Source organism: Leopardus geoffroyi, chromosome E2 (assembly GCF_018350155.1).
Source record: "Leopardus geoffroyi isolate Oge1 chromosome E2, O.geoffroyi_Oge1_pat1.0, whole genome shotgun sequence".
Lineage (NCBI taxonomy): Eukaryota > Metazoa > Chordata > Mammalia > Carnivora > Felidae > Leopardus > Leopardus geoffroyi.
The window spans coordinates 61,324,632-61,337,000 of NC_059335.1; the positions used below are offsets into that span (position 1 = coordinate 61,324,632).

Below are 12,369 nucleotides of genomic sequence, written 5' to 3' on the forward strand. Positions count from 1 at the left end.
TCAAAGTCTTGGCCTAAACAAACTGAATGCAGCATCTGAACACCCATTTCCGTTATCTTACAAAAACAAAAAAGTCTTACTGTCGTATCACTAACACTCTCAAGCCACAAACTGAAATTTAAAATACGAGCCTGGGGCACGTGGGTGGCTTGGTCAGTTAGGCATCAGCCTTCGGCTCAGGTCATGATCTCACAGTTCGTGGGTTCAAGCCCCGCACCGGGCTCTGTGCTGACAGCTCGAAGCCTGGAGCCTGCTTCGGATTCTGTGTCTCCCTCTCTCTCTGCCCCTCCCCCCTCACACTGTCTCTCAAAATTAATAAACATTAAGTAAATAAATAAAAATATAAACAAACAAACTAACAAAATAGAATCCTGATGCATAAGTACAAAAAGACCTTTCGTGTACCATTCCCGTCTACCTTATTAAAAGCAGACACTAACCCACACGCATTTAACGTTTACGGGCAAAGATAAAGGCCAAGGCAGGGCAGGCCTTGCAGTCCTAGAAACAACGTGCACCAGCGCTATCCCAGACACCAGCACCCACTGAGAGGGCTTGTAACCCCCATCTCTGGCTTGCTGAGTACAGCAGAACTCACTCCCTGGCCTGAGGCCCTAACGTGCCATGGGCTCACGACACACTTGCCCACACCCTTTCCTGCAGTCCTTGTTAGCAGCTACGAACCGTTTTATAAGCTAGCTTGTTACATTCTTTGCTATTCCAAATCAGCAAAGGAAAGAGAAAGCCCAAGAATAGAAACACAGTAATGGAGAGAAGTCAGCTATAATAGGGCCAGTGTAAGCAAGGCTGGTGGTTTAAAAACAATTATACACACACACATCGGGCACGCTTACATCCCTGTAAAGGGCAGATATACCTTTCACAGCACTGCATGTCTCCTGAACAAGGTCAGTCACAAACTGAAACAAGGAGCAGATGACATGTGCCAAGTGGCACGGACAGGGTGGAGCCACACTGGGGGGTACAGCCCTCCTGGCTCCTAGTCCGGCCTCCTTCCACCACAGGTGCGCCCCCCACACGACTCCTGCCATCTGACAAGGGAGCACGTCTTTACTGCATGATTAGTGAAGGGCATTCTTTTCCCTGACCTTGTCACAGAGGTCTAATTATTTCTGTGTGGAGCATCTGACTTCGAGATTTGTAAACACTGGGGGCGCCTGGGGGGCTCAATTGTTTAAGCTTCCAAAGTCGGCTCAGGTCGTCATCTCTCGGTTAGCGAGTTTGAGGCACCCCCCCCCCCCTGCATATCAGGCTCTGTGCTGACAGCTCAGAGCCTGGAGCCTGTTTCGGATTCTGTGTCTCCGTCTCTCTCTGCTTCTCCTGGCTCACGCTCTGTCTCTCTCTCAAAAATAAAATAAAAACATTAAAAAAAAAAAAAAACCCGCATTGATCACCTTAAAAATAAAAAAAGATTTATAAACACTTATGCATTTGTCAAATGTGTCCTATTTCCCTACATGTTACAGGGCAAGTGAACGGCTGGAAATACAATGGAACAATTCTGACTGTGCCCTCGGTTTCCTCTCGACCCCATGCCCAGATTGTCTGTCACGTGACTACTGCAGATCCCTCACTGAGCACCGAGCCCACACAGCTATCTCAGTTACCCAGCAGTCCTGAAAATTCTGGGAACCAGTTTCTACTCAAAGGACACGCCATAACATTTTTAGTCATCAAAATTCAAGTATCTACGAAACTCCCCCACCACCGTGTTGTACGTACCCCTTTTCGAACTTAATTATAAACGTAGTGGGGCCAAGAGCAGGTCACAGTGTTGTCAAACCCATTTCTTAGCTCCAGGAAACACTTTTTTTTTCATTATTGGTTCTACATAATTTACCGCGAATTCACTGATTAACAGTAAGACAGAACCATCTTCTTGTACTAAAAAAAAAAAGAAAAAGAGTCACAACCCATTGTCACCTGTGCTGCATGTGTCTTCCAAGGAAAACCAGCACGGGCTCCAAGAAGGGACGCCCGGCAGTGTTAAATAACCTGAAGGCAGTGCACACACCTCGAAAGCTCTACTCCGGGGGCAGGCAGAGTCAGTAAAGTTACCCAGAATGGCAACCCATGCGTTTTCATAGAAATTCAGTAGAGACAGAGGGCGACCAAGTTCAGTCATCACTTAATCTTCCTCCCAAACTTCCTTTGTATCTCAGACACAAAAGTCATCAGAAGGAGAAAAACTATCTGAACTACCCCAGGATAAAATTCGGCCCTCAAAGAAGCCCAAGAAAATTTCAAACCCTGTCTCAATTCTATAGCATATAACCAATTGCCCTAAAACCAACCCAACAGCGCATTAATGCAAAAGGGCCAAACAATATTACATAGCAGAAATAAATCAAAATAAATCAGAAAGTGGGGTGCCCATCTGGCTCAGTTAGTGGAGTATGCAACTCCTGATCTCGGGGTTGTGAGTTGGGGGTAGAGATTACTTATAAATAAGATCTTTTAAAAGTAAATAAGAAAGTAATACATGATGTTAGTCACAGAAGTGGAAGCTGACTTATGCAAGATCCTCACTATTGGTAATACTGTGAATGTCCACTTGAGATCAAACACCAGAGGAAGGAAAAATAAAGCCCACAGGTCAGAAGCACAAAGTCCTGAAGTCATGGGGGGTGGAATGAGGTTCAGGGTGAATCCAGGCTAACTCTTGGAGTTAGCTTTACACCTGAAGCTTCCTTGTAAACATGTGTCAGCAATGCATTCCCGCAGGCAGCGAACGCAACAGCACCCACAGCCTGGGAGAAGGCCATTGCTGTCACTGTCCATGGTGTCTGTGCCTCAGGAAGTGGTAAGTGGGGGTGGGAGGAGAGAGGGCGAGGGGAGACCGCTGGAAGTACCCGAGTCCTGGTCTGTAAGCCCGGCCCACAAGCAAGGGTCACTCCACTAGTAATGAACACTGTCTGCCCCCATTTACTGGAGACCCGACCCCAGAGGCTCCAACACTGGGGCTCTGGGCAAGAGTGACAGAAGAGGGGAGCCCATCTGTAGGTGAGGAGAAAGTAATCCTGAGCCGAGGAGGCACTGTGCAGTTAGGGGGAAAGACAGGTGCATGCTAGAATCCCTGACTTCAAACACATGTATCGTGGGGCACCTGGTGGCTCAATTAAGCGTCTGGCTCTCCATTTCAGTTCAAGTCCTGATCTCAGGGTTTCTGAGTTCGAGCCCCACATCAAGCTCTGCACTGACAGCATGAGGCCTACTTGGGATTCTCTCCCTCTCTCTCTGTCCCTCCCCTGCTCTCATCCACTCTCCGTCTCTCAAAATAAATAAGTAAACATTAAAAAGAAAAAAAAAAAAGTATGACCTTGTTCTCAGTGATATCCTGGGAAACTTCTGTGTTCTTTCCTCAGATCCCAACGGAATGCCTGGCAGTTCAAGAGGGGGAGAAGAGAAGGGCACAGGAGAGTAACAGTGGGAGCAGAGAACCAAGGTCCAGAGCGCTGACTGGGGAAAGACCACAACCAAACAGTATACACAGTTTCCTCTCACATTTAAAAAACGTGGCTCAGTCAGTGAAGCATCTGACTCGACTTCAGCTCAGGTCATGATCTTACAATTTGTGGCTTTGAGCCCCGCGTCAGGCTCAGTGCTGACAGCACAGAGCCTGCTTGGGATCCTCTCTCTCTCTCTCTCTCTCTCTCTCTCTCTCTCTCCGCCCCTCCCCAGTTCATGCAAGCACACACATGCTCTCAGAATAAACTTTTTTAAAACATTACATTTTAAAATATGTACACTTATTTTCATACACATCAGAAAGGCACTGCAGATTCTGTAAGACACAACCACCAACCGCAGTGCAGCTCTACGGAGTGGGTAAATATAGGGTTGCCAGTTTCTGCTGTGAAGACCTGAATGTTTAGAATATTGTGCTTTTATAACTTTTGTAAAAAAGGACACAAAAACTTAAGACTTGAGACAGAATGTAAGAACCACACTGAGTAAAGCTGACCAGAAAGAGAACTATGCAGTCTGCCAGGACCATACCCACATCTAAGGGTCTAGAAGTACTTAGTTCTTCCAGTTAAATCTAACCCTGATCCATGTTTAAAATTCTCAAGTTTTAAGTGCTCAACTCCTCATTTTCATATTTATTGCGGATGAGTGCTTACTTATGAACCTACAAAACTCAAATCCTTTCTCATGGTTACAGTTCCCAGACCGTCTAAAACCTACCATTTACGAATGTACTCATAAATTCCTAATTTCTCTGAATTCTCAGGATAATCTAAATTCTTGAATATCTTCCCAGGTAAGGTACTGTTACATCTTACTTATTTAAATTTCACCCATAAATTAAGTAAGTACCCTTAATATCAGCCATCCAAATCACTGGTGGAAACATAAACTACCATGACCTCTAATCCTGGTTTTGACACAAAGTACAACAGGCTCACACTTACCACTTTACCAATTATCTATGGCTATTCTCGTGGTTCATTGGCAAAGCTGGGTCCTTGCGACAGAGACCTATGTATGGCCCACAAAGTCCAAAGTATTTACCACCTGGCCCTTTATAGACAAAGTCTGCCAACCCCTTGACCTGTGCTCAGAGCCCAGGGTTTTACTCAACCAAAGATAAAGTGTTCACATGCTAGATAAGCGGGTGAATTTTTAAAGATTTTTAAGGGCTTTTATTTTAAAAGTTAATTATCTGAATGGCTTAGTCGGTTGAGCGTCTGACTCTTGATGATGGCTCAGCTTGTGATCCCACAGTCGTGGCTCCACACTAACCATGGAACCAGCTTAAGAGTCTCTCTCTCTCTCTCTCTCTCTCTCTCTCTCTCTCTCTGTCCCTCTTGTCGCCTTGCGCGCACTCTCTCTCTAAAATAAAAAAGAGGAGGGGCACCTGGGTGGCTCAGTAGGTTGAGCATCTGACTCCTGATTTTGGCTCAGGTCATGGCCTCACAGGAGTGTCAGGCTCCATGCGGACAGTTGAGGAATCTGCTTGGGATTCTCTCTCTCTCTCTCTCTCTCTCTCTCTCTGCCTTTCCCCCACTCACTCTCTTTCAAAAAAAAAAATTTAATAAATAATAAATGATAAAATCTTTAAAAAAAAAAAAAAATCCTGGGGCGCCTGGGTGGCTCAATCGGTTAAGTGTCCAACTTCAGCTCAGGTCGTGATCTCACAGCTTGTAGGTTGGAGCTCTGCATCTGACTGTGCTGACGGCTCAGAGCCTGGAGCCTGCTTCAGATTCTGTGTCTCCCTCTCTCTCTGCCCCTCCCCTGCTCACACACACTCTCTCTCTCTCAAAAATAAACATTAAAAAATATTTTTTAAATAAAAAAAATCCTGAAGCAGCAATCCCTCACAGAGCATTTATTTCCCTATTAGTTTCCTCAAAACTTCTTTTTTTTTTTTTAATTTTTTTTTTATGTTTATTTATTTTTGAGACAGAGAGAGACAGAGCATGAACGGGGGAGGGGCAGAGAGAGAGGGAGACACAGAATCGGAAGCAGGCTCCAGGCTCCGAGGCATCAGCCCAGAGCCCGACGCGGGACTCGAACTCATGGATCACGAGATCGTGACCTGAGCTGAAGTCGGACGCTCAACCAACTGAGCCACCCAGGCGCCCCTCCTCAAAACTTCTAAAAGGAATTTATAGGGTCACCTGGGTGGCTCAGTCGGTTAAGCATCCGACTTCGGCTCAGGTCCTTATCTCATGGTTCGTGGGCTTGAGCCCCACGTAGAGCTCTGGGCTGATGGTTCGGAGCCTGGGGCTGCTTTGGATTCTGTGTCTCCCTCCCTCTCTCTCTGCCCCTCCCCCACTCATCCTCCCTCCCTCTCTCTCTCTCTCTCTCTCTCTCTCAAAAATAAAGAAACATGAAAAAAAATTTTTAATTAAAAAATTAAAAAAATAAACGGAATCTATGGCTAAGTTAAAGCACTCATTAGCATAATTTCCCTCCCTTTATGCTACGAGCCAAACTGCCTTTCCTGTGAACAAGAACTGCCTGCTGCCATGGTGTCACCTAGGACAAAGTGCTAGTAACTAGCTTACTGACGCTGGTCCTGGGTACTTCAAAGGGGATGGCTAACAGGAGGCAAGAGAGATGTTTTTTAACTAAAACTACAAAGCATCCTTTCATGAGCACGAACATACACGGGCAGACAGAACAGCACGACAAGAAGATGTTAGCACAGGAGATACAGCTACCAACAAACAGACTTGTCCCCCAACTCTATGGTTACGTACCTGCCCAAAGGCGGGGAGACAGCGCAGGTGAGCGACCAGAGTGGGGCTCTGGAGCCAGCTAGCCCGGGGGATTGCCAGCCCAATTTTTCAGGCAATGCCAGTGTTGTCACTCATGACCTGTGTGACCTGGGCAGGTGGCTGGGCCTCTCTGTGCCTCGACGTACCCTCCTCTGCAACAGGGAGAAGAGCGGCACCAGCGCCTTGGGGGCACCGAGGTCAAGTGAATTCCTGTGGCCTAGCACACAGAACGGCACCCGGCAAGAGGCCCCGTAACTGTGCTGCGGCACCGGACTCACGGGGGAGGGGCTTTATGAAGGGCCCAGAGGTGGACACCACACGGGAGGAGCAGAGTCCACCAGGAGCGGCAGAGCCCTGAAGAGCTGCTTTCAAGTAACTGAACGTGCAAAGTCCTGCAAAGTCCTGCCCTCCTGGAGGGGTCATGACCCCTGCAGGCCTGCAGATAAGGCCGAGAATAGACAGAGAAGAGCGGTGAGGCCAGCATTTAGCCCAGCATCGACTCTGTTCTAGATCAAACTGTTCTAGATCACCGACAGGTGTAAGAGCCTGGCTCGCAGTTTGCAAATCCTCCGCCCTGACCCAGTGGGTAAGGGAACCTTTAAGAATGGGCAAGTTCTTAGAGCAACCGTGCTGCACCCAGTTAAGGAGGTAATTTTCTAAATTTTTTTTTTCAACGTTTATTTATTTTGGGGGGGACAGAGAGAGACAGAGCATGAACGGGGGAGGGGCAGAGAGAGAGGGAGACACAGAATCGGAAACAGGCTCCAGGCTCTGAGCCATCGGCCCAGAGCCCGACGCGGGGCTCGAACTCACGGACCGCGAGATCGTGACCTGGCTGAAGTCGGACGCCCAACCGACTGCGCCACCCAGGCGCCCCAGGAGGTAATTTTCTAATAAGCACTCCTCTTACATCGTTTGCCAATTTTCTTCTTCATAAACTACAAATTGGAGCTTTTTATTTTTTTTTATTTTTTATTTTTTTAACGTGTATTTATCTTTCACAGAGACAGACCAAACATGAGCAGGGGAGAGAGATCATGAGATCATGACCGTGAGATCATGACCTGAGCCGAAGCTGGACGCTGAACCGACTGAGCCACCCAAGTGCCCCTAAATCTGAGCTTTTTAAATGCAGCCTCCACAGACAAGTCCTCAAACTCTAAGTTCTTCAGCAGTGACCAACGTCACAGACACCTCTGAATTGGTTCCACGTGGGGCGCTGTGGCAGGGCACATCTCCGCAGCAAGACCAAGTCATGAAGACACGCACAGGTCTCAAAACATCACAGCAGGGGAGGATACCACCCAAAGGGACAGAACAGAGGACTCCAGGCCTCTATCCCTCCAAACCGGCAGTGGACAAGCAGTCAACGTGGTCAGAAGTATGAAGGAAAAGCTCCCGACTAAGGGAACAACGGCACGTAACGAGGAAGCTCCTGGATCTCCCCAGGAGGTCGCTGTGCCGATGGGCCTGCTCGCCGCCCCCACCCCCACCCCACCCCCTTGAAGACAGCTGCCCACACCTATCACGTAGGACGCTGGCACCAAGGGGAGCGGTATTCTCAAAGAACCGTGCATGTGCTCCTGACCTATATGCTCAGGAAGCGAAATGATCCAACTACTGTCAGAGCCTGGTAACTCTTCACAAAGTTCAACACAGAATGGCCATATGACCCAGCCATTCCACTGCTAGGCATGCGCCCAAAAGGTATTCAAACAGACCTTTGCACACATACGCTCCCAGCAGCACTGGTCACGAAGGCAGAAAGGTGAAAACAGCCCGCATGCCCATCCACAGGTGGGTGGCAGAATGTATCCAAACATATGGTGGAGTGTGGTGTTTTTTTTTGTTTAATTTCTTTAGTTTATTTAGAGAGAGAGAGAGAGAGAGAGAGAGAGAGAGAGAGAGGGAGTGTGGGAGGGAGGGAGGGAGGGAAGGGGCGCAGGCGAGGGGCAGAGAGAGAGGGACAGAGAGAACCCCAGGCAGGCTCCGCATTATCAGCTCAGAGCCCGATGTGGGGCTTGAACTCACGAACTGTGAGATCATGACCTGAGTCGAAACCAAGAGTCAGACGCTTAACCGACTGAGCCCCCTCAGGCGCCCCTGGAGTATTTTTCACACATGAAAAGTTCCAACATATGCTACGACATGGCTGAGCCCTGAAGACGTCCTACCAACTTAAAGAAGCCAGACGCAAAAACCCATCCTTGTGGGGCACTGTCAGCAGAGCACACGACTCCTAATCTCAGGGTCATGAGTTCAAACCCCACACTGGGCATAAAGATTACTTAAAAGTGGCAGGGGGGAAAAAATCTAGTATGATTCATTTATATGAAATGTCCAGAACAGGCAAATCTACACAGAGCCAAAAGAGACTGCATGCCTGGCAGGGCGTCTGAGGGAGGGAGAGGGGGCACGAGCAGTGGCTGCTTAACGGGAAAGAGTTTCTTTCCGAGGGTGGAAGTCTTCTTAAACCAGGTAGTGACAGGCACAGAGCACTGTGAGCACTGCATTTCTTGTACTAACTTTTCCCCCAATTAAAAAAAATATCGGGGCACCTGGGTGGCGCAGTCGGTGAAGCGTCCGACTTCAGCCAGGTCACGATCTCGCGGTCCGTGAGTTCGAGCCCCGCGTCAGGCTCTGGGCTGATGGCTCAGAGCCTGGAGCCTGTTTCCGATTCTGTGTCTCCCTCTCTCTCTGCCCCTCCCCCGTTCATGCTTTGTCTCTCTCTGTCCCAAAAATAAAATAAACGTTAAAAAAATAATAATAATAATAATTAAAAAAAAAAATATCACACTGTGGGAGTGACAGGAGACTCCAAATACTGCATCCTGCATGATTCCATGTATGCAAAATTCGGAAACAGGCAAAACACACCCGTGCCCAAGGAAAACCGGTGTCCGCTCAGGGTGAGGCTACAGCTGGGAGTGGGGGTTACAGGCTACAAAAGAACTTTCTGAGGTAACGGGACTGTTCTAGATCAAAACTTGCTGTCGGTTACATGGGGTTAACACGACTATCAAAAGTCATTTAATTGCAGGTTTCAGAACGGGCAATTGTATTGTCTGAAGTATTCCTGTAGAAATGTCACCAACACATTCCCAAGTACATCAGTGATTATCATAAGAAACACGCAAACAGGGGCGCCTGGGTGGCGCAGTCGGTTAAGCGTCTGACTTCAGCCAGGTCACGATCTCGCGGTCCGTGAGTTCGAGCCCCGCGTCGGGCTCTGGGCTGACGGCTCAGAGCCTGGAGCCTGCTTCGGATTCTGTGTCTCCCTCTCTCTCTGCCCCTCCCCCGTTCATGCTCTGTCTCTCTCTGTCCCAAAAATAAATAAACGTTGAAAAAAAAATTAAAAAAAAAAAAAAAAGAAACACACAAACAAAACAAACAAACAAAGGAAACACACAAACAGGGAGCTGGATGGACCAGGAGAGATGACACACAGAGGTTAACATGGGGTCAAGTCCAAGGACAGAGGCCATGGGCCTCCTAGAGCGAGTGTCTGTCGACGCAGTTGGCCTTGGGCTCTCAGGGTGACACCGCTGCAGAGAAGTGACCACGGTGATGCTAAACAGTGCTCTAGCTTACTTTACAGTTCCAGTGGACGGCTAAACATGACCCTGGCGCGTGCAGACGTGTTCCATTAATCATCTCCAAAGCTGCTACAAAGAAGCTCTTCACTTAACAACATCGCAACAAAACCTGACTTAAATTCCCACCAAACGAAAAAACCCTGCCTTATTTCTTATTTAAGTGTATCTTTTACATCCTAAAGCTGCTTCCAATCCATCCAGTGCCACCAGCCCTCAGCCATTTCCCCTTCGCGGTCTCCAGAGTTTCTCTACCCCAGCCGTGAAAGGAGAAGCGTCTTGAGATGAAAACCACCATCATAAAGGTTGAAGAGAGACCGTCCGTCCTCTCTCTGGAGTCATCACCTACTTGCGAGGAGGACCCAAGTGCTGGCAGCCCAGACAAATCCAGGCAGAAGCTCCATCCACACTCCAGCCACACTCTTCATCACCATTCAATCCTAAGTTTCAAATGCCAGTGTCACCGAAGACTGCTCTGGATTAATCAGCAAAAACTAATTTCATTAAGTTTCGACGAAGGAGTACAGGTCATTTGAATCCTACGACAAAACCACAGAGGGCATGAAGCACACCTGCAGGAGGGCAGAGCGTGAGGCCCTCGGGGACAAAGCCCGTGTCTCAAGTGCAATTTGCTACAGAAAACCAAGTTGTGTTGAACGCGTGACACATCACAGTCACTCAAGTAAATAAACGTCACTATTTGTGATCAGCTATAAAATCTGAGCTTTCAGGAAAAAATACTAAAGTTCTAGAAAGTCCTGGCTTTGCCCAAGGTGGATTAAAAGGAACTGGACCTCTACTCCCCTTAAACCTGGACAGAAAGGAGGAAACAATGGTTTTCGAGACACTGGACATCCAGCGATGAGGAAAGCGACCCCCGAGAGACGGAAAATAGGTGAAGTGAGCTCACACCTGCTCGGCTTCCTGCTTGGGGAGAGCTTCCAGGCCACGGCGTGGGCAGCGCCAACCCAGAAGAGTGGCCTCCCTGCCTGGAGAGGAAGACGCCATGCTCCCAGCAGCCCAAAGCAGCTGGACTTGGCCGCGAGGCCACAGAGGAAGAAGCACACAAGCAGGTGTGAGGCTGGCTACGGAGCGCACGCAGCACCGGACCGACAAAGGATGAAATGAACTAACAGAAGCAGACTGCTTCAGGGGGCCCGAAAACATCCACACCAGAGCCCGAGATGTTTGCAGTGATACAAAATATCCAACCACAGGTAGGATACAATGACCAGTGTCTGCAACGCCATCAAACATCGCCCAGCTCTGCAGAGAAGCAGGAGAACCTGAGCAGAAGCCAGACCCAGCAGCCAGAAGTGACACAGAGAAGACGAGTGAGAGTAGGACACAGGAGACACGTGAAGATCTGAAAAGGGCCCAGATCCCACTTCTTGAAATTAACACCACAAGGAATGAGGTAAAAAAAAAAAAAAAAAAAAAAATTTGATACAACGGGCACCTGTACGCGTGGCTCAGTCGGTTTACGCTTCCAACTTCAGCTCAGGGCTTGATCTCACACTTTGAGGGTTTGAGCCTCAGGTGGGGCTCCGCACGAACAGTGCAGAGCCTGCCTGGGATTCTCTCTCTCCCTCTCTCTGCCCTTCACCCACCTCTTTCTCTCTCTAAAATAAGTAAATAAACTTAAAAAAAATTTTTTTGAGACAAAAATGGCTGACATTTTAGACACTACAGAAAAAAAGAGTAGTGAGCATGGAAACACAGCAACAGAAATTATCCAAAATAAGACACAGAGAAGGGCGCCTAGGTGGCTCATTCGGTTAAGCTTCCAACTTCCCCTCAGGTCATGATTGTGAGTTCGAGCCCCAAATCAGGCTCTGTGCTGACAGCGCAGAGCCTGCTTGGGATTCTCTCTCTCTCTCTCTCTCTCTCTCTCTCTCTCTCTCTCTCTCTCCCCTCCTCCTCCTCCTCCTCCCCCTGCCCCTGCACATGCGCTCTCTCTCAAAATAAACAAACTTTAAAAAATAAAATAAAATGGTCAAAGGACTTGAGCAGACATTTGTCCAAAGAAAGTATACAAATGAACCATAAACACATGAAAAGATGCTTGACATCAGCAGTCATTAGGAAGATGCAAATCAAAACAACGAGCTACCAATCCACACTCATTAGGATGGCTACTATCAGTCAACCAATCAAATCCATCAACCAAGAGCCGGTGTTGGCAGGGATGTGGAGAAAGTGGGCCCTGTGCACTGCTGGCAGGAATGCAAAACAGTGTGGTCGCTGTGGGAAACAGTACACACTATGACAGCTCCTCGAAAAGTGAACACAATTTTACCCCTCGATCCAGCAACTCCACCTCTTTGTACACACACACAAGTGGTCAAAGGAGGGACTTGAACACTTATTTGCACACTCATGTTCACAGCAGCACTACTCACAATAACTGAAAAGTGGAAACAGCTTAAGTGCTCGTACGATAACGTGTCCAAATGATGAATTTCAAATAAACAAAACGTGGTCTGTACAGACAGGGCAACGTGACTCATCCTTAAAGAGGAAGGATG

General features: G+C 48.1%; 1 protein-coding gene across 13 annotated transcripts in view; it reads right to left on the reverse strand.

Moving 5' to 3' along the window:
* Positions 1-12,369, reverse strand: part of ANKRD11 (ankyrin repeat domain containing 11) — a 181,376-nt gene that overhangs the window by 134,832 nt on the left and 34,175 nt on the right. The window lies entirely within an intron of this gene.